This window comes from Emydura macquarii, unplaced genomic scaffold, assembly GCF_026122565.2.
Source record: "Emydura macquarii macquarii isolate MOO-44397 ecotype Brisbane River unplaced genomic scaffold, CSIRO-AGI_Emac_v2 contig_480, whole genome shotgun sequence".
NCBI classification, from domain to species: Eukaryota; Metazoa; Chordata; order Testudines; family Chelidae; genus Emydura; species Emydura macquarii.
The window spans coordinates 11,449,089-11,470,065 of NW_027130617.1; the positions used below are offsets into that span (position 1 = coordinate 11,449,089).

The 20,977-nt window shown below is 41.9% G+C and overlaps 1 long non-coding RNA gene and 1 other non-coding gene across 3 annotated transcripts; one reads left to right on the forward strand and one right to left on the reverse strand.

Annotated features, from left to right (window-relative positions):
• Positions 1-11: 11 nt before the first annotated feature.
• Positions 12-9,273, forward strand: LOC137146884 (uncharacterized). Of its 2 annotated transcripts, XR_010918074.1 has the most exons (5): positions 12-384; positions 3,377-3,472; positions 5,583-5,695; positions 8,313-8,376; positions 9,076-9,273. It is a non-coding gene; the product is annotated as an uncharacterized lncRNA (long non-coding RNA). The 2 variants fall into 2 exon arrangements; XR_010918073.1 differs by lacking the exon at positions 9,076-9,273 and having other exon boundaries at positions 8,313-8,436.
• On the reverse strand, positions 394-521 carry LOC137146932 (U6atac minor spliceosomal RNA). The gene has a single exon (XR_010918098.1). It is a non-coding gene; the product is annotated as a U6atac minor spliceosomal RNA (small nuclear RNA).
• Positions 9,274-20,977: the final 11,704 nt, after the last annotated feature.

Below are 20,977 nucleotides of genomic sequence, written 5' to 3' on the forward strand. Positions count from 1 at the left end.
ATTCCAACCCAGGGCCCGTCGAAGCATGCGCGGTGGCACCGTTTGCAAACGACCAGGTAGTGGAGCGGCGCCTATCGCAGTTCCCAATGGAGCCTTTGCTCGCCTATGGCCAGCATTAAGGCATGTGTGTATCTCACATTGAATGGTGGTGTCAAGCCCGTGCAGAGGGATGGTTACACTAGACTGACCGAGGGGTTAACTCCTTTCTGGAATCAGACAAGTCTGAAGAAGGAAAAATCAATCATTCAGACTCCCTGAGGATGCACTTGCAGTAAGAGGAATGTTTATGACCTGCCCTTCTCCATGCTGTGTGACCACAGTTAATCTTTTCTGATAATTAACCCACTCCCTTTACATCTAATTATGCTGTACCAACCGAAAAAGGTAGGAAGCAGTCTCAGTTGGTTAGATGCCACGAAGTAAGTGGCAATGCCTTAACCATATGCGTGTTGTAAAGGTCACTAGGACCTCTTCCATCCTTATCAAGGGGAGTGCTAACCTTCTCTCCTTTCAGTTCAGAGGTAGATCAGGTGTCCTATATTCTCCCACCTCTGAGAGATTGCCTCTCACCACAGCTGCAACATCATTGCCTGAGTATCCTAATGCCTCTCCTCTCCTTCTGCATAAATCCCCGGTTTTTGCTTTCATAGTGTCTTTATTCATTCTAAAAAATGGCATAATTTCATTCATACCAGAATAATTCTGGAATAGCTACTTTAATACCTTTCCAAGTGTAGGAAAATCCTTGCCCTTGCTGCTTCAAGCATGCAACAAGAAGCCTGACCACAACATGGCCATCTACAATAACCCCATGACTCTTGGATGCCAGTTCAAAAGTGCCTTACTTATTTTATTTTTATTTGAAAAAAATTACTCAATTTGCTCCACTCTTAATCCCAGCTTTCTCCTGAACCTTCCCAGTATTGCCAATCTCAAGCATTCAAAAACCATGGAGACAGGCCCCCAAAATATTGAGCTTTTAAAAAAATATAAATACATTTTGGGTTCTTTTTATTATCAGGGTTTTGAGTCTTTATGGTGCATGTTGGTCACATTGTCAAGTGTTTGAACACAGTTATGATGGCTAGAAATGTACTTTTATTTTAAAATGAAAGGTGAAAGTCTCATGTAATTGCACTACTCCATAACTTGAGGCTTTAAGAAAAATGCCAAAAATATATATATATATCATTCCTTCCATATTATCAAGGTAGGTGCAAGAGCCTTCTCTGCAGTTCCTGCAGGGTACGTCTACACTATGGAGACTACACTGGCTTAGCTATGCCAATGTAGCTACATCAGCATAACCCTGTAATGTAGACTAAGACCTGATCTGTACCTAAAACTTACATCATTAGGTCAACCTAACCCCAAAGTCAGTGGAGGAAATTTTCCATCAACCTAGCTACTGCTCCCATGGAAAAACCCTTTCCACTGCTATAGTATCTGCGCTGGAGCACTACAGCGGCCTAGCAGCAGCTATTGTGCTTGTACTGTAAACAGACCCTATGAAGTCGCCTCCGGAACCTGTAAGACTCAGTCTCTACACACTCAGTTATCTACACTGATTGGGGGGGAAACCCCTTCTGTTGCTGTAGGGAAGCCTCTTCAGCACCAGGGGCATAGCTACAGTACTCTAGCTGTGCTGCTGTAGCATCTGTAGCATAGACATGCACTGAATCTTATGTCTGACTGTCTTAAATCTGTTCCTACAAAGCAATGTCTTATTTACAAAACCAGAAGCTGTAATATAGGAAACAAAACACACTATCCACTGTTTTGTACTGTTAGTATTTTGGATGATTGGTATAAGGACACTATACAAAAACTGTATGTTTTAAGTCTGATATCCAATTCTCATTCCTTCTATGTTCTCTCAGGCCCACTCAACAATGGGAACGTTTTCAGAAATGTGCACTGGTGTACCTACATCTAAAGCATAGCCAGACCCTTAGTGCTTCAAGGCATGACACATATGACCTTCAAATGGGCATTTCCTGTTACAACATTGCTTATATGTGGAATATATACACCTGTCCATACAGCCATTCTTTCTTTCATTAGTCATCAAATCCTTCTATTTCTCTTATGTTTGCTATGTAAATAATCATCACTAACAATCGAGGTACAGGGTGTAGCAACTGATTTTCAAACACTGATTAAACCATTTTAGGGGAGGGGAGGAGAGACCATTTCATTTTTGTGGGGAAGGTCTGAAGCTTCCAAAAACACTTTAAAGACAACAATTTGAAAGCAAATTGCAACATGTTAATAATAGTTCCAGGTCTTACATCTGTCTGAGTCACCCACCAATGCTTGTGATTTTACAATCACTTTTCAAAAAATGCTGTTTTCCTCTCCAGTTTCTGTATGAAAGATCTACACAGACAGATAAATCTTACTGAGTATATAGAAGGAAACAATGAAAGTGATCATATACACAATGTGACCAAACTGGAACTGACTTTTGTCCCCCTCTAGTTTCACAAGGTATGTCTACATGGCAATTAAACAACTGAAGCTGACCTGTGACAGCTAACGGGCTCATGGGGCTCCAGGTGTGGGGCTAATGGAGTTGTGGTATAGACATTTTCCAGACCAAGCCCAAATGTCTACACCATAATTTTATATCCCTGGCCTGAGTCAGCTGACACAGACCAGCTGTGAGTGTGTAATTACAATGTAGACATACTATGAGTTGAAAGAATCTTAGGTGTTACTTGTAACACCAGAGGGTCACATATTTTGTTTCTTCTGTTGGTTGAACTCATTGCATACATCAGGGGCTCCTTGTACTCTTCCAATTCCCCTCCCATCCCTCTCTATTTCAAGGACTCTCTGTAAACCTGCCCCCCCATGCCAGGAGTTCTGCATGTCTCCCCTTTCCTCTCACACCAAGGACTCTGTGTGCTGTGTGTGTCTCCTTCCCTCCCATGCCAGGGATTCTGTGGCTTCCTCCATTCCCCAAACAGGGTGCCCATGCTCCATCATTCTTACTTATTCTCTCTCTTTCTGGGAGATAAAAATGGTGACACTCTGAAAGATTTAACTGTATTGGGAGGATTGTTTGGAAGGTTTTAGTGGCTACCATCAGCCAGTTCTCTGAACTATAGGCAATTACAGAAGCTGTTAACCAGATGCCAGTGGTTCCATGTCCTCTACCCCCTTTTGGTTTATCATCATTTTACACCCCAAACTGAAAAGTTCAGTGTAAGGCTATGCAAACTTTCAACTGACAGGTAACAATGTTTTCAGACAAATGTGATTGCCTTTGATGAAGCCCTTAAAGAGGGGTGGGGGGGGGGAAATGAATGGAGTGCTTGGAAGAGGTGGTAAATATAAGTTCTGAAGCCTGCAATCCTCTCTTTATCCACAGAAGAAATCCAGAGGGGTAGCAGCCCTGAATACTGCTCCAGCAGTGTTTCAACTCTGTTCTGGTCTCCACACCCATAGCGCCAGTTTAACTGAACAGGTGATTTTTAAACTGATGTCGTTAAATGGTGCAAAACTCTGTGGTTACTGAATTTGATTTAAACCTGGTTTATATTCATTTAGCTTGCACCCTTACTTTCTCTTATCTGCTATACTTGATACTGTTTCATTTTTATTTTTATGTGTATCTTTTTTGTCTTCATTTACTAGCTTTATCATATTCTTCACAATTCTTGTTTTCCTGTAAGTCAGGGCTAGTCTACAGATGGAGTTTACACTGATTTCACAGTCCTATTTAAAATATATTTTGTTACACTGGTGAAAATCTCTTGTGTGGACACTCAAACTGATGAGTGCCTTGAATTGATCTCTCAATTCAACAACAATTAATCCCATACTAAATTAACAAAAAACAATTACATGTGTCCATAATATTTTAAATGTAATGTGGATTTACAGCTTTGTTGTTAGAGAAGGTCAATTTCGGATCTCCCTGACTTCATGACCCACTCTACCAAAGATGTGCCAATCCAAATGATTTCTAATGATTTTTAGATCCATTCTCCCCTTTCAGGTATTGCCTTTCTCTATTCTCGTTCTTATATTGTACAACCCGTCCTTACTCCCTTTTCACTGTGCATTACAGGAAGAGTAGATGACTAGAATCACAACTTTTGACACAAAGAAAGAAGTATGCAGGGATACAAACATGTACCGGTACTACAAAAGATTTGGGTATTTATGAAGGAACAGGATTATCAAATCTATTCTCCATGTTCCCCTACCATAGATGCAGGCAAGATAAAATATTGAATAGGCCTGTTCTAAGTGTAGAAAAAGTACCTAAAATAAAACTTTTAAAGAGAGAGGAAAAAATGCCTCAAAGGTATCACATCCCTTTCTTTAGCTATCTTCCAGTTTGAGAAGGTTTAGGATTTATTATATATATTTAAAAAATGGAAAAGGAGCATGCATCTGCAAGTTTCTGGATAGCAGCCATTGTGAGAAACTCTGTCTGTAGGCTTCTGGTTTTTTATTTTTAAACCTCAGTTAGATTAAGCGTGAAGTCTGGTTCCTCTCTGCATCTTTGATTAAGGCAATTGCTAATGTATGCAGAAAGTGTTTGTAGCCATATTGGTGCTTGTGGGGGCGGGAAGGGAAGTAGGCAGGCAAGAAAATGTAAAACCTTTCACTGGTCTGGATCAACAAGTTAACTTTTAATGCACAAATTGTCAGGCTAAAAGGCTTCTTGACTTCCTTTTGGCAATTTGTGCAAAAAGCACTGTCTACTATGTGTAAGTCGGTGGACATTTTTTAATTGTTCATGGAGATTTGCATTAGTACAGTATAGAGAGATTTATCAATGAATAACCAGATACAGGAAGGCAGCATCAAAAGCTGCGGTGTCAAAAGTTGCATTAATGTAATGCACTGTAAGCAGAACCAGATAGATATTATATAAACAAATTTTAGCACCCACATTGACATCCACAGATGGAACCTTTGAACAGAAAGTTTAACTTACTGTTTATGCATTATTTGCTAATCAGCATTCTGGATATAGACAGATACAATTGAGCTATGACCACAGTTTATTAGCAATAACAAATGTTTGAGAAATACAATTTGAGATATACACACACAAGTTACATCAAAGATCTCCATTCAGTTATCAGCCCTCTTCTGACTTTAAAACATTGCAAGATTACAAAATCATATTCCTTCTCTCTCTCTCTCTCTCACTCACTCACACACACACACACACACAGTAAATCCGCACAAGAGAGCATCCAATTATTCATGTTCTTTACCCAGGGTTATACCACTCATCGATTGCTACTAGTGTAAATGTTCCCCTTCATCCCCACCTTGGGAGGTCTGTGTCTACAGCTGGCCTTAAAGAACAAGTGTATAAAAATGCATGTCGTATACTGAATTAATTTTCTACTTGTAACCATGGCTATACACTTGTGAAGCAGAGGCCCATTGGTAGTTCACTACTCTATGTCAGCAACTTGTCATCATCAAAAGATGGCATGTAATATATCATTGAAAAACATAACTCACTGATCATTAATATTATTTTATGGTGTATGAACAGGTAACAGGCAAAATTACAAACATGCTGACATTATGTTCTTAAAATGCAGGGCAGGAAGAACATAAGGTACTCCATCCTAAAGGAATGTGGTTTCGCCTGCTTGATAAAGATAAATGTTTCCAAGATAAATTGAGAGTCACTGGAAATACATTTACATAAAAGGTAAAGAAAGCCATCAGCCTAACTCTGGAAGGAACCAACATCTTCACCAGACCACATGGCATCCCTTCCCAGCAGGAGAAAAGGAACTTTATCTGAATATACATTTCAAAGGTTTACTGATCTATAAAAATGGGAGTCAACCTCAAATTATTAGCAATTGAATCAACTGATTATATGCTTTTATAACACTGTGTCATAAAAGCATAACAAGTAAGGTCTTTTCTGACAGCCTGTGACACACTGGTGATTGAGGTCATTGTGAAATGTATGTATTACCATGATTTGAGGAATTATGGATACTCACTGATGTTATGCTTTAAAGTCTGTGACTAAACACTGGGAGAAAATGACTTTCTCCTAGACAGGAAGGAAGGCAGCTATCTATCTGTTTCCAATGTACGTTAAGCAGTGTGAAATCAAAACAATGGAGCCCTATTTACATACAAATCAGCAGAAGGATGGGAAGTCCACATGAAGGAAAGAACAGTAGGAAGACTTCCAGGCTCTTGAATAGAGACAATGAACCTTGGGGTGATGATACAAGGGGGGCAAAAAAGTATTTGAGTTATCCATCACTTGGGAGACTTATGGGGCTGGAGCTCTTGAAGTTATAGAACATAGAGTTCAGCCAAAGGGGCTGAAATTTCTGGGAACTAAATTTAGATAAGAAACCTCCTTAGGTAAAGATTGTAACTTGCTGAAATTAAGTTTCAGTCTTAGAAGCAGATTTTTACTTGTAACTCTATCTTTATTCCTTATACTTGGTATCAAAGAGTGCTTGACAAATACCAGTTAAATTAATGAGTTGTAGCGTATTGAAAAGGTAATGTATCCATGGGGCATATCTTTAAAGGAGCAACTAACAACTTTTGTGAGCAGTCCAGGAGAGGACTGGACACTAGAGAAGCAGATGGTTTGGAGGAAATTCAGGACTGGGGGATGTTGGGGGTCACTCTGCAAAAAGTAACTGGTCAGTGGAAGCCAGAGTGTGACCTGCATGCTTGTAAGACTGGCAATTGGTGTCAGGGTTGTGAGCCTCAGCAGCATAGCACTGAAGGCACACAGAGTTACAGGACAGGCAGTGGCAACCCCTGGCTGCTCTGCTGCGATCCCCAAAATGTCACAATACTGTATAACTTTCCTGTGACTGCAAAGATCATCTTGCAGCAAGCAAAGTTCTTAAAACAATACTGACTCAGCACAGCTTCTAGTAAATGGAACATCTAGCTTAGCATCACTCAGGCTTTACAACACTAGAGGCAGTTCTAAGTCATGGTTCTCGTAGAAAATAACAGCCACCCATAATACCTTTTATGAAGGAACCCATTGAGAGTATGCCTTTACTTCGATTAATCCAGGCTCTTGCCTGAGTTTTAGCCCAACCTCTCCTCCTCCCTGCCACACAGAAAAACCTCTGACCTGTATTTGGAGGGGCTTTAAGCCTCGGCTAATTTTTTTGGCTGTTCGGATGGGTTAGAACTCAAGTTCCACTTTAACTAGGACTGGAACATGCCCTCAAACTTGGAACACAGGCAAACATCACTCAGGTGCTGAAAGTCTTCCAGTGTCTTCCCAGAATCCTCCCTAAAGGACAGACAAGTTCTCCCACAATTAGGTGTGGAAACCCCAGTACAAACAACAACAGGATATGCCCCATGGATATGCAGAAACCCCAGTAACATGGGTGGGGCTTTGCTGTGAGATTGCTTGCACCTGGGCTAAACTACCCTGGGTGCCAAGCACCTGCTTAAGTGTTCAGTGAAGGCATAGGCCTTGTCTCCACTACAAAAATAAGTCGACTTATGTTAGGTCAACTTACAGCCACTGCATTAATTACCACCGTGGCTGATATCCACACTACCCTCCTTGGGTCAGTGATTTGCGTCCTCACCAGGAGCACTTCCTCTGACCTATGAGTGTGGGACAGTGTGGGGCGCTGACAGCCTGGTCTCTCAGCTCTGCTAGTAGCTATCTGCCAGGAGCCCAGCTTCCCCACAGGCTCCTGGGCTCCTGGCGGGCTACCCGCAGCCATCCCCCGCCCCCATTCTCTGCCAGGAGCCGGGGGAGGCCGCCTGGGGCTTCTCCCCTCCCTGTTCCCCACTGGGAACCAGGGGAAGCCACTTTGGTAAATTGAGAGACGTTGCCCCGGCTTCTTGCCTCCTGCCTGTCCCCACCAAGGAGCCCAGGGCTTCTCACCACGATTTCAGCCAGGAGCAGGGTCCAGCTGCTCAGCTCTCCAGAAGAGCAAGGGGCAACTCGGCTCTAGTCAACAGCCAACGTAAGAAACGCAGCGTTGGAGTTACAGCCAACAGCCAGTGTAAGGAACGCAGTGTCATCCTAGCTACACTGACATAAGTCCTACCCCTTTCGTTGAGGTGGTTTTATTATGTCGGCATAGCAAAGGAATTATACCAGCGAGAGGAGCATTTCAGTATCTACACCTCCATTGTATTGATGACAAAACTCTGTGGTGTAGACCAGCCCATACCCTTAACAGTGACCTGCAAAAGGGGAAGGGAGAAATAAAACCAGACTTTGGGTGCTTTTTTATTTGTTTCTTTATGTTGTCTAAAGAAGGCCTAAGGTTTTAACTTTGCTTCTTTCTTCACATTGGAAGTCTAGGTCTTAACAGACTTGAGGACTGGTAGAAAGACAACACGAAGACAGGAAAACCTGAGCAAGTGAGATGGAAACAGATTTTTATTCACTGTTTAAAACTCTTGTTTAATATGGTTTGTTTACTGCTTTTTTAATTCAAATGTCAGAAAAAACAGTTGGAAGAGAAGCTCTTTGTCAAAGTGTGAAATACCTCCCCTGCCTCTCAACTTTGGGCTGAGAAAGCTTCCATTTCACTTCTCTGGCTCCAAGGAGTCCCCCATCAGAACAAGGAAAGACCAGGGCCTGATATTTCTAAGATGGAAAAAACAAACCAAAGCCCTTACATTTTTCAAGTCCTCTTTATACATCAAGTAGTAAAAGAGGTCACATGCTCAACTGTCTCACTCTTCCATAGGTCACCTTTAATACAAAATGTTGGGCTACATGGAACAAAGATGTGTTTGCTCTGCTCACCTTTTCTATTGCTAGTTACCATATATATTCCTCCCACTAATTTCCTCATTCCCTTCTCTAATCTTGTTTCCAAAAAGAGCATTTTTTTCAAGAATGGGATGGCAAATTTTTTCTATCCTTCTCTAATGTGGTAGTGCTTTATACCACAGTTGTTCCTTAAAACTGGAGTAACACAAATTTTCCACTTCACCCTTAGACAGAACATCACTTTGGTGGCTTAGAGTGGAGCACAAGTGGAAAGAAAAAGTTGTAGACAGTGTTAAGAAAGAATATATCAACACAATATTTTCATATCCTCTTCCACACAGATAAGAAAAGTAGAGAGAAGGAGGAAGATGAAAACAAACATAAATGAAACCATTTCTCTTTGTGCAGTGACAATGGGAGGTGCTTGATTCATTGACACCACTTTAACACAACTGCCTTCCTTGCTTAAAATTGAATGAAATATATACTTTGCTTCCAAGATTCCAAAAGACAAACTACTCCTGCAGAAGGAATATATTTTTAGGCCCTAGAGCATTTCTGGAGGTGCTAAATCAGGGTCCTCTAAGACAGTCTTCTCTGTTTGTTTCACGAAGGAGATGGGAAACCAGTTTGCAAGACTGGAAAAATATGGTTGTAAAGAATACAGAGATACTGCAAAAGAGCTTTGATTCCTTTCATGAAAGAAAGTTTCAGCAACAGACAAAGAATGAGGCTGTGTTAGTTAAAATTAATGATGTGGAAATGAGCATTACTGACTGTGTTAGAAAGTGCCAACCTGACTTGTGACGCACTTTGCTCTTTAATAGGTCAAAAAAACAACAAGATGATATTTGACTAGTTGAAGACTGAGAATGCTGGCTTTGTTCTTTAGTAAATCTGTATGGAGTCTCTGAAAAAGTTTTGTTTGGCAATCAGTGCCTATTCTTTGCTAAACAGATAAAAGAAAACTGCACCTATTTTACTCAGACCAAGAGATTTTGAGCCATATATATTCCTGTTGTAATTCTGATAGTTAAAGGAGTTGCGCCATTGAAAAATAGAGCCCAAGATAGAAATTGGTCCAAAAAAAGATGTTACCTCACTCACTGTCTCTTTCAAGGTAAGAAGCACTTGTCACCATGAATAAATTGTGATGAATTTATTTAAAACAGTTCATTACAATTGGCTTTTCTGAGCCTAGTACTGGATGCTGCTATCATGTTGGAAAATATCATCTGTTATATGTGCAGTGTTCAAACATGATTTAAGGGCCCACTCCTGCAAACACTCACTAACAAACATGAGCCTGTGGAAGCCAACCAGTATGGCCAATAGTAAACTTTTGCACATCAAGTCCAAAGACTATGATGCCAAAGACTTATACATGGAAGTAGAACCATGAGACTATACAGGTGTGGAAAATTACATACATCCATAAGTTTTTGCAGGATTGCGTCCAAAGTTTGTAACCCAGGTTTTAGTCTGCTTTACTAAAGATATACTTTCACATAGTTTAAAATTTATATTGTATAAAATTGTTTACAAGTCTTCATAGAAACCAAGAGTTCTGAGGAAGTTTTGTGTGTGTTTGGTTGGTTTTTTAATTTTCTAAACACTTCAGTGGGAAAAAACATTGTTTTGTTGTAAGCCTCCCCCTGCAATGTTTGACATTGCAATAATATAGCAGAATCAGGGAAGTGGAAATGAACAGAAACAAAAGCATAACTGAGTAGTTTAGTTTCACTGTTGAAAGAAATACAAAAATAAACAAACAGCCTGAGTTGTGAAAAACTCGTTTTAAAAAAATATTGCTACTCAAGAGCGTTATTGGTAATGCTAAAAATTGTTTGTAACACAGTATGAAGACAAGAAGCAACTATATGAAGACAAGGATCTTTAAAATCATTGTAAGCGTTAATTGTCTCTTTAACAGGCAGAAGAAAACTTTATCTTCTTAGTATTTTTACAAAAGAAACATTTTTATTGAATAATCAGGTGTTCCCTTTTGTTAGTATGTATCTTGGAAACTGGTTTAGATCCTATATTCTGGGCTCCCACACTGCTTGCATTACAAAATATGCCACATTTCAGCAAGATGTCTGTCTCGGCCCTAGGCTTTAATTAAGAACTTTAATCCTCAAAATATTGTCTAATCCTTAGAGATTAGCCAGGGTCCCTGGAATTAAGACTAGTCAATTCCACTGGGGCTGATAGAGGTGCAGTAACAGAAAGAGAGACGGTTTGCAGCCACTGGAATGAGGCACTGACTCAGGATTCTTGGTCAACCACCCACCCACTGGCAGATTGCAAGAGAAGGAAATGACACAGCAACAGATAGGATCAGGAGAGGGGGAGGAAGAACCAGCTAATGACACAGGGCATGACCCAAAGTCCTCTGAAGACAACACTCATTAAGTTCAGGAGTCTTTGAATCAGCCCCATAATATAGAGCAGGGAACCAATGAGATGGTTTTAGGGGGACACAGGAGAGAGAGCCAACTTCAGTTGAGAATTTTCAGGACAATCACATTATAGTATTAAAACAACATCAATCACATTTTTATTCGTGGTTACAAGTGCTTTTGACACTAGAACATATGTCCAGTTTCAGTGCCAGTGCTAGCCCATTGGGGACCTTAAAAAGGAATATTCCCCCTCCCCTCCACACAACACATACTAATAATAGGGGGGGCGCTTGAGCTGCTTGGGGCCCTAAGCAATTGCTTAGTCTGCTTATGCCTAACTCCGGCTCTGTCTAGTTTTCTCTGACTGCTGCCTTGCATACTATTTCTTATTCTCCTGCATTTGGAAGCACTTCCCACAACAGCATTAGCTTTTCATGACTCACCAGAAATGGAATTAGGAAAGATACCCAGAAAGAAGATGTGCAATTGGCATCTCTCCTGCTTGTTACCTCCTAATGGAAAGAAAGGCACTTTTCTGAAGTCAGAGGAAAGTGAGCTGGATGTGCCCTCAGTAAAGCTGCATGTGTCATACAGAAGTAAAATGTTTAGCAAGGCTAAACAATGCAATACCATAGAGGAACCAGAGTCTCTACGTTCCAATGATTTACAGTAGTGCTATGTTGGATATTTAATATTTTTTGTCAGTGTGTCTAGCTGCTTTAACTTACCCAGCTTTTAACAAAGTCATTACATGGACTTGTTCCTATCAATATTACCTTCATGTGGTAGCAGAATGCAAAGTTTCTATGTTATTATTACTTTATTGCTTTACGATACCTCCTCTGGGTTTGAAAACATTACACAGACAGCTGTCCCACTTCTAAAGGACTTTAGAATTCCCTTTACAGACACAGCATGGTGTTCTGGAGATTATGGAATTTTTTTTTCTTTTTTGCCATGCTCCATCCTACCTTTTACAGTCAATGTAATCTTTGGCTCCTTACCAAAGCAATTTTGGCAGCAGATAACAGTATCTGTTTAGACATTCCTTGTTTGTTACATTCCCTGTGGGAAATGGCTACATGCAATATGTCCAAGATCTGGGACAAATACTGTATTTTTTTAATAATAAAACTTTAATTTTCTGTACAGTAGCCTCTGCTGAGGAATTGGTCCACATCACAAAGGCACATAAAATATCATCAAAATAATATTCTCAGGCAGAGACTTTGTAAGTCAAGTTTAATCAGACAATACAAAGTTTATAGCCAAGTTATAAATCCCTGAGAATGGATTTAATTCACAGTATCTCACTGCTGGTCTCAGAGCAAGGCTTGATGTACTAATCCAAGATGGCAATGATGAATAAATAATGTAACATTAATTGCTGTTCACTGCTGAAGCCCTTAATTTAGCCATGAAGAAAATGAGCATAGATCCACTAGAAAAGCAGAAAGACAGTTAACAGATTTGAAACTAGTTCACCTTCAGCTTGTAAAGTAAAGAGGGCTAAAATGTATTTGATAGGTCACAGTGGAGCACCAGAACCTGGCAGCATCCCATCAGATTTTACTTTTTAGATGTTCAATGCCCCCTGTTCACATAGCAGTTGCTTATAGTTCAACTTTATAGATCACTTCTTTTCTTTTTCTAATGCTATCACAGCTGATGGACATAACCTTGTTTGTGTGGCACAGAAATTAAGCATTCCCTAGATAAATTTAAAAAAGAGAGAGAGAGAGACTGAGAGAGCCATCATTGACAACAGTTATCAGCAATGTACCACAAACCCAATGCTGAAGATAGTTTAGCTGCTGCTATACACAGGAGAAAACATTTTCAGCACCATTACAAAAAGCATTCCTGAGACTTGGTTTTATCAAGCGATAGGTCAATCACCTCACAAAGCCTAGACTAAAGAGTCAATTACTGGCTCTGTCACAGCTTTACAGTGTGACCTTGGACTTCAGTTCACACATCTGTAGGATAGGGATAATAAAACTTCTTTAATATGGAGAGGAGCTGCAACGATTAATAGATAGTGTCTGTCTGGGGATCTCAAAGCACTATAGAAGTGTTATTGTACTGCCAATTCATGGCAAGGATACCTAAAAAGCAGTGGAATAAAGATGGTTCATTGACCAGAAGTCTCTCTGTACTGCTGTAGTAAATGTTTTAATAAATTTATGTAGCAATCATTAGATAGGTTAAAGCCCTGTAATCTGTGTTTAGTGCAGCATCAAGAAAATACTGGACACTGAAAAGAAAAACACAAATAATTGGTGGTTGCACACTGATTTAATAATGAATTATGGGGAAAGAGAGGATCCAGAAAAAAAGACTGATTTTTTAGTGGGATAAACCCAAGTACACTTCCATACCCCACACTTGCGCCAGTATCATACTCTGGGCATACAAATGTTTATGGATAAGACTTTGTCATGGTAAAAATAGGCAAAATTCATGGAACAGTCGTGGTAAAAATGAACAAAATCATGGTATGGGTCATGGCAACAAAAACCATAATAATTTAACAATAAAAATCTTACAGTGTAACATTTACATGAAACAAATAACATTAATGCAATAGTTTTCAATTCCTTGACAAAGTAAACTATTTTGAAATTATATATGCATATTGTGCAACCATTTTTCAAACAAAAATAATGAAAAACTATAAAAACAAAAATAACTGATTCTTTTTAGTAAAGTCTCTTTTGCAAACTGTTGCAATTTTGGTATAACAATCTGTCTATGTATAAGTTGTTATTTTTTTTATGCGGTGTCTGTTGTCCCTAAGTACATTTTTATAAAATGAAAAGGGGTGTTCGGTGTCCACAGGTGTTGGCAAGTTTCAGAGCAGCTCTCTGCCCACAATGCAAGATCAGGTATGTCATCTGTGACTTGATGAGCACGACCTGTGGGCTCTTCATAAGCTGTAAACTTGTTCATGATTCAGGATGCAAACTCTGTAGGGCCCCCACCATTCAGGGCAGATGAGAGCTTCAGGGCCTGCAGCAGCTCAGTTTTGGGCCCACCTGCCCAGGGGATGGGGCTGAAGCTGAAGAGGATAATGTCACAGAGGTCTCTGAAAGTCATGGAATCAGTGACTTCCATGACAAAATCTTATCCTGAACAATGCTCCATGCACATGCGCACACACAGAGTAAAAATATTAAACAGATTTAAAAAGGAAAATATCTCTGGATGAACCATAATATTCTTCCCATCAATTGCAAAATTAGTTACCCTTTTGTTTCTGATTAGCTGGTATTGCAAGTGTTTATGGATGCCCCTGTTGTAAACAACAGTTGCCAGGGCAAGGAAGAGTGAGACAGACTTTTATGGGGGTAGGTATAACTATTAACCTAGTACTGGATGGATTCCAAGCTCTCCTCTAAACACAAATACGGACTTCGTGCAATTACCTGAAAACACTAGGGTTGGCAACTGCCCTGAACAGCCCGGACTTATCCTCTGGGGCTGCCTGGTCACAGCAGACAGGATCCCTCGCAGGGAGACAGCCACATCATTTTTATTCTTAGCATGTCCTGTAACCGGCTGTTTGTTGCATAGGGAAGAGCCCCTGGCCCTGGGCTTCTCATGTTAGTGGACCTACCGCGGCCGGGCTCTGGGCATGTGCGACACAGGCACGGCTGGAAGGGGGGCGAACGAAGCGGAGGGAACAGGGGCGCCCAGGTAACCTGGCCCAGCGATTAACGCTCCCCCCCAAGAAGGCAGAAGATCCCTACCCTGGAGCTCCCCAGCCTCAAATTCACCGCGAGAAGCGCCACCGCCGCGGGACCGCTGCAGGCACCTCCACTGCCCACACCGACCCCGGCTACTGCTGCAGCTCCCCGCCCGGGGGCCCGGACACGCCCCTGCCCCCGGCAGCAGCGCCTGGGCCCCCGCGGCTGCACTCACAAACCTTGGCGGAGGGAGCGGCGCCGGCCGGTCAGGTGGGGGTAGCCGCTAGGCGGCGAGTCGCAACGGCGGGCGGGCCCCGGGCTCCAGCCGGCGGCTAGCAGCCCCCTGCGGCCCGCGCTCCGCAGCCACGCGCCCGACGGCGGCACGTGGCCCAGCGCGGCAAGGGGCTGAGCGGCTCCGGGTCCCGGCCCGAGCCCGAGACCAGCCAACCACGGCGGAGGGCGCAGCCAATGGCCCCTCCGGCGGCGCCCACGTGATCGCGCGCACGCGGCACCTAACCCACCCCTGCGCTGCCAGCGGGGGCTCAGGTGCGGCTTGCTGCAGCCGCCCGACCTGGCGTTGCCGGCGTGCTCGGGGCACCCCGCAGGCGGGTGGGGGGAGAGTCGCGGCAGAGGCGGGGCCTCTAGTAGTTTTTCCGCCTCTCGGGGGCTGCTTCTAGGTCCGCTGCCTGCAGGATCGCCACAGCTGCGGTCGCCCCTTAGAGCCAGGCCCAAAAGCCAGAGCTCCGGGTCAGAGTCCAGCTTTCCCCCAGGGCTGGCGATCTGGGCAAGTTACTTGCTGTCTCTGGGTCTAGTTCGTGGTCTCTGAAATGGGGATCAGGCCCCCCACTTTACCTGCCTGCAAGCCCTGAGGGGCCTGGCCCGGCCTATAACCCCCCTTAGGTGTGTGTGGGGGGGCCCTGTTATAAGTTTGTAATGGGCCTGAAAAATTATGCATGGGCCCAGATGAGGATAATAGGGCCCACCTGCCACAGGTATGATGAGGGGGGTAAAGGCTTTGAGAACCCCGAAGGGAAGGATAAATCCACAGCCTCTTAGCACTTTGCAGTACTCAATTTGGAATGAAAGGGGCCAGGCCTTCAGCAATTAGGTGCCAGGGCTCAAGTAACTTACATCCAGAGATGGCTGCATAACAGGCAAAGTGTTCTACATTTTCCAGTTCCTCTCTGTCAATGTAGCTCATCTTGCTGCTGTGTCTGATGATTGACCAGGTGCCCTGGTAGAGAACTTTTCTTTTGCTGCTGTTCTAGGTTAGCCCTAGGCTCTTGTAAGCTTCAGAGAAGCAGTTAAGGGTTGTTTCTAGATCCTCCTTTGAGTGTGCACTACAGCACAACCATCTGCGTGCTGGAGTTCGGTGATTGTTGCTGATGTTACTTCAGTTCTGGCATGGAGGCGAGAAAGGTTGAAGAGGTTGCTGTCAGCCTGATATTGGAGGACAATGCTCTGGGGCAGACAGTCTTGGCTTAACGTTTTCATAGCTGCATGGAAAATGGAGAAGACCGTGAGTGCAAGCATACAACCTTGCTTTTACACCAGTTCAGATGGCAAAGGGCTCAGAGGTAGAGCCACTGTATAGAATGGAGGCAGCCATCCAGTCGCGAAGGAGTCTTAAAATGGAGGTTAATTTGCTTGGGCAACCAAACTTTGACATGATTTTCTTGGACCAGAAAAGAAAAGATTTCTGCGACTGGCAAAAGCACCCATCATCTAGTCAGAAGCAAAGCTCTTTCCATCAGCTCAAAGCTGGGGTTCAAAGGAGGATCTGAGAAATCAAACACAAATGGTGGGAGGACAAAGCAAAAAGAAATCCAAGCATCCGCTGACAGACAACTTTTTCTGTATGGACCGAGTTCATGTTGTCTCACACTGCTGAGATCGGAAGATGGTAATACCCTTCTTAAAGGCAATGAATCCATCAAAGAGCACTGGAAGAAACACTACCAAAAGTTTCTTAATCAAGAATCAAGTGCAACTGAGGACACCAATCAATTCCATCCCTCAGCATCCAGTCTGGGAAATTCTTGCCAACCTATCAACACCTGAGCAGGTCCATAAAGCAATTAAGCAAATGAAGAACAATAAAACATCCGGTCCCGATGGCATACCAGCTGAAGTACTGAAAGTGGGGGGAGAAATACTGACAAACAAGTGCCATTTGCTGCTCCATAATATCTGGTGTTTTTGTTTTTTTATCATTTTCCTGTATGAGGTCATTCGAATCCATAGTGATTGTCTGGTTTCACCCACATAGTTATTGGGTCATTTAGTGCACTGGATGAGGTACACCACATCACCGGGGGGTGAACACTTTTCACAAAGCCATCACTCTATATCTGGCCTGTCAGTCCGCATCCTCAAAGGAAATCTGCACAAACACCTTCAAAAGGTGTCTTGGATCTTAAATTCATAACTTTGCTAGACACTAAAAATTATGGTCTTAGTAAAGACATTGGATTTATGGCTTATTACAACAATCTGTAATCCACTCACCCCCCTTATTGTCCTATGACTAAAGGGATGTTAATGGCAGTTGACAGTTTGTCTTGCTCACCAGCAGAAGTTGGTCCAATAAAAAATACTACCTCACCCCATTGTCTCTCTCATATCCTGGGACCAACACGGCTACAACAACAGTGCATATTAGATTTTGGAAATAAAAGCTTTAAAGAATGTAACCTTTAAAAACAAATAATTTCAATGGAAACCTAATTTTGTTTTGGAGTTAAATGTTCTTCTGCAGTATTTGCAACCTAAACATTGTAGTATTGTGCTAGTGCTCGAGTACCAGAAACAGTGGTAAAACAACTATAAACAAAATAAAACCAAACAGCCTGGTTCATTGCCCAAGATAAGTGAAATGCACTAGGAAACTAACCCCACAATTGTCTTAAAGTACATTTGAATGTTTAAATCCTTTGTTTTAATAATCTAAAGAATTATTTGCACAAAAGGATCTGTTGGTAACTCTCCGTTGGTTCTTCCATGCGGCACTTATCATAGGACCTGGGGAGTTTGTGGGGAGGGTAAAGGTGGTATAAACCAACCTTTTGATCCTTCCCCACATTTGCATGACTCCAGCAGCTGCGGTAAACTACATCTATTTGAGACAGCCCCTAGAAGCTGTTACAGAGGGGATCCAAAAATACACAGTGGTCTCCAGCTGTATACCCCTTCCACCTCCCCCATATCCCTTCACTGGGGAAGTTGGAAGTGGGTACTGTACAGCTAGGGTTCTCAGGGACAGCTTTATGACCCATTTGGAGCCGAGGATCTAGCCCTTCACTTTGATTATTTTTAACGTGATCTCCATTTAAAGCCCTTTAAAGTTATAGATGAAGGACTTCTTTAGCAGCATCAGCTTCAGAGACCAAAGGAAAATTAGAGCAGCTCTATACAGCTTTAATCTATTAGCATTGTTTTCATCAATTTATTTTAATTTACTTGTTACATTTTTAGCTCAGCTCCTGTTTAGCATAATTAGCTGTAATTTATTTTAAACCTTGTTTTTAGGAAGTTCAGTCTGGCTTTTGTTTTTTTTCTCTCTTAGATCATCATCACTTATATTATTTTTGGCCAGCTTTGAAGTCTCACAAGTGTGACCTTGGCAGGGTAATTTGTTTTATTTTATTTTTTTAGTTGACATAGAGGCCCTGCTTTTGTGAGGACTCTGCTTCTGAGGCTCCATGCAGTGAAGGATTAACAGAGATAAAAAGCAGTCTAGGCTGGTAAACATCAAGAGAAGTGAGGACAGATAATAAAAAGAATCAGTGATTGGGAAATCCCTGATTGCAGACAGCTGGCAGAAAAATTCAAGCATAAAAAGATTTTTATGAAGTTAGAATGAGCTGGATCCACATAAATTTAGTGTCAGATCAAAGGAATATTATTAAGTCCAGACATACTAGAAGAAAAAATGGATCCAGGAGCAGTAAGTGAGAAAACACCTAGAACCAGAGAGATCCAGATACTAGTAGAGCCCAATTCTGACATAAACAAGTAGCAGGAGCTGTAATGGTGTGTAAAAGGCTCACCTCCTACAGAACAGATAGTTCTTTTCCCTTCTAGTTATGTGTAGTCAAAGGTAACTATAACTCTTTATTTTAAAGCTCTATGCCTCCCTTATTTTAAAACTTTTCTGTCCCACAAACTCTTAACATTTCCCTAATTTTTAGTGTAATGTTTGCCTTCAGAACTGTCTACTTTAGGCCTAATTCCTTATTGCTGTATGGCCCCTTTTGCCATGTAGGAGCCCCTGTGCCTGGCACATGGCTGACTCTGTGTCATCTCCACAGGATGTGAGGCAGGCTGGGTGTGACAGAAGAAGGAGGTGGTTAGTGGCTCAGGGCAGCAGGGCATGGCCTGGACAAATCAGTTCCCTAGCTTTCCTGCAGTGGTCCACAGTGGCCATTGCTACAGGGGTACAAGTTAGAGCAGCCCTCAAGTTATGCTAGTTAAAAAAGATACAGGGAGAAACAGGAGAGATTCCCTGCATCTGAAAAGCCCATGAACAGGGGAGGCACACAGTGCATCAGTTCAGTTCAAGTGCAGGGATGAATCTGGCCCTTTAAGATCAAGAATACAAGTGAGCCTTGGCAATTTACACTAACGGCTGGAGGAGGCATTGCAGATTGCTGAATTTTGTGAATTAGTGACTACATTAGTAAGCAAAATTACAATGATATGTATTTTATTCATTTAGTTTTACAACTACAGTTTTGTTTTAATTAAGCTAATTTTCCAGTCTTAATTAACCTAAATTTTGTGCCATCTGCAAAATTTGCCCCCTCACCAGTCCCTGCTTTCTCAAATCATTAATAAATACATTAGAGAATATCAGCCATACGAGGGAACTCTGGGGTACCTGCTCTGCTTTTTGACAGGTTCAGAAATTGACCATTTATTCCTAGATAATTTCTAATCTTTGACAGCATTCTACGTCTCTCTTAAAGACAATTTATTTCCTTCATCGCCTCTTGCGATAGGCACTGTGTGGAGAATGAGGGAAATAGCCCTTTTATTTTTCTTTATAAATATGTGCATCTCAATTTACTTGTGTGATATTGTCCTGCCTGCATACATAGAGTTAAATTAAAGGAGGCTGCAAAGGGGAAACGAGGAAACAGAACAATAGTAAAGATACGGTAGAGTCCCAGAGAATACCAGTGGTCTTTGAGGAAACAATGGGAAAGCTATTGATTGTGGACTACCCCTAGTTTGCAAAATTGTATTCTTCCCAGTTAAAACCTAGGATTCAAAGGGGATGTTAAAAACCTTAAAGATGCTGGTTTAGGAAAGAAGAAGGGTTGAATAGGTTGTCAGCAGCTGCCTAGGAGGGAAACACCTACACAGACACATGAAAGGAAGGAGAGAGCAGCAGTGCAGTCTGCTTTTCTTAGCCTACAGCTGGAGATAAGTGGGCTGAATGGAATTTATCAATGCTTGCAAGGAATGATTAAGGTTTAGAAGAGGGGAAATATGCATATAGACCCTTTGCTTTGTGTGCTATGTATGTTTGGGGAATAAATAATGCTTTGTTTCAAAGAAGCTTTTTTTACTTTAATCAGCTTACTGGTCAACAGTCTCTGGAGGCAAAGGACTTACAGATGCCAGACACAGTTGGACCTCTTGTCTTAACATGGTGGAAAACAGGCAGGCTGCAGCCCAGAAAAAGAGTGGTTGGACTGAAGGATTCCACCCTTTGAGAGAAGGGCAGGAAGTTAAACTGTCACCTGAGGATGCACTCAAGAGGGACTGAAGGGAGTCTAAAGTGCAGTTGGTCTGTAACCAGGACACTGTTAAAGCTTTTTGAAAGTCTAACTAAATTATGTCAACCAGCTCTCAACTATGCCAAAGAATTCTAGTATATAAAAGAAGGACAGTTTTGCTCTGCGGAACCATGGCTGGTTTGTTCCTGTTATATTCACTTTGGTGTTTTATAATGCAATTTTAATCTTTGTTTTAACCAATTTTCTTCGCACTGAAGTAGACCTACTGTTCTGAAATTTCCAGGATAATACTATCACCTTTTGTAAAGCTAGGTACCACATGTGCTACCATCCAAACCTGATATAGCAGCCAATTTCAATGACAGATTGCATATAGTTGTTAGAAGCTCAGGCACACCACAGTTC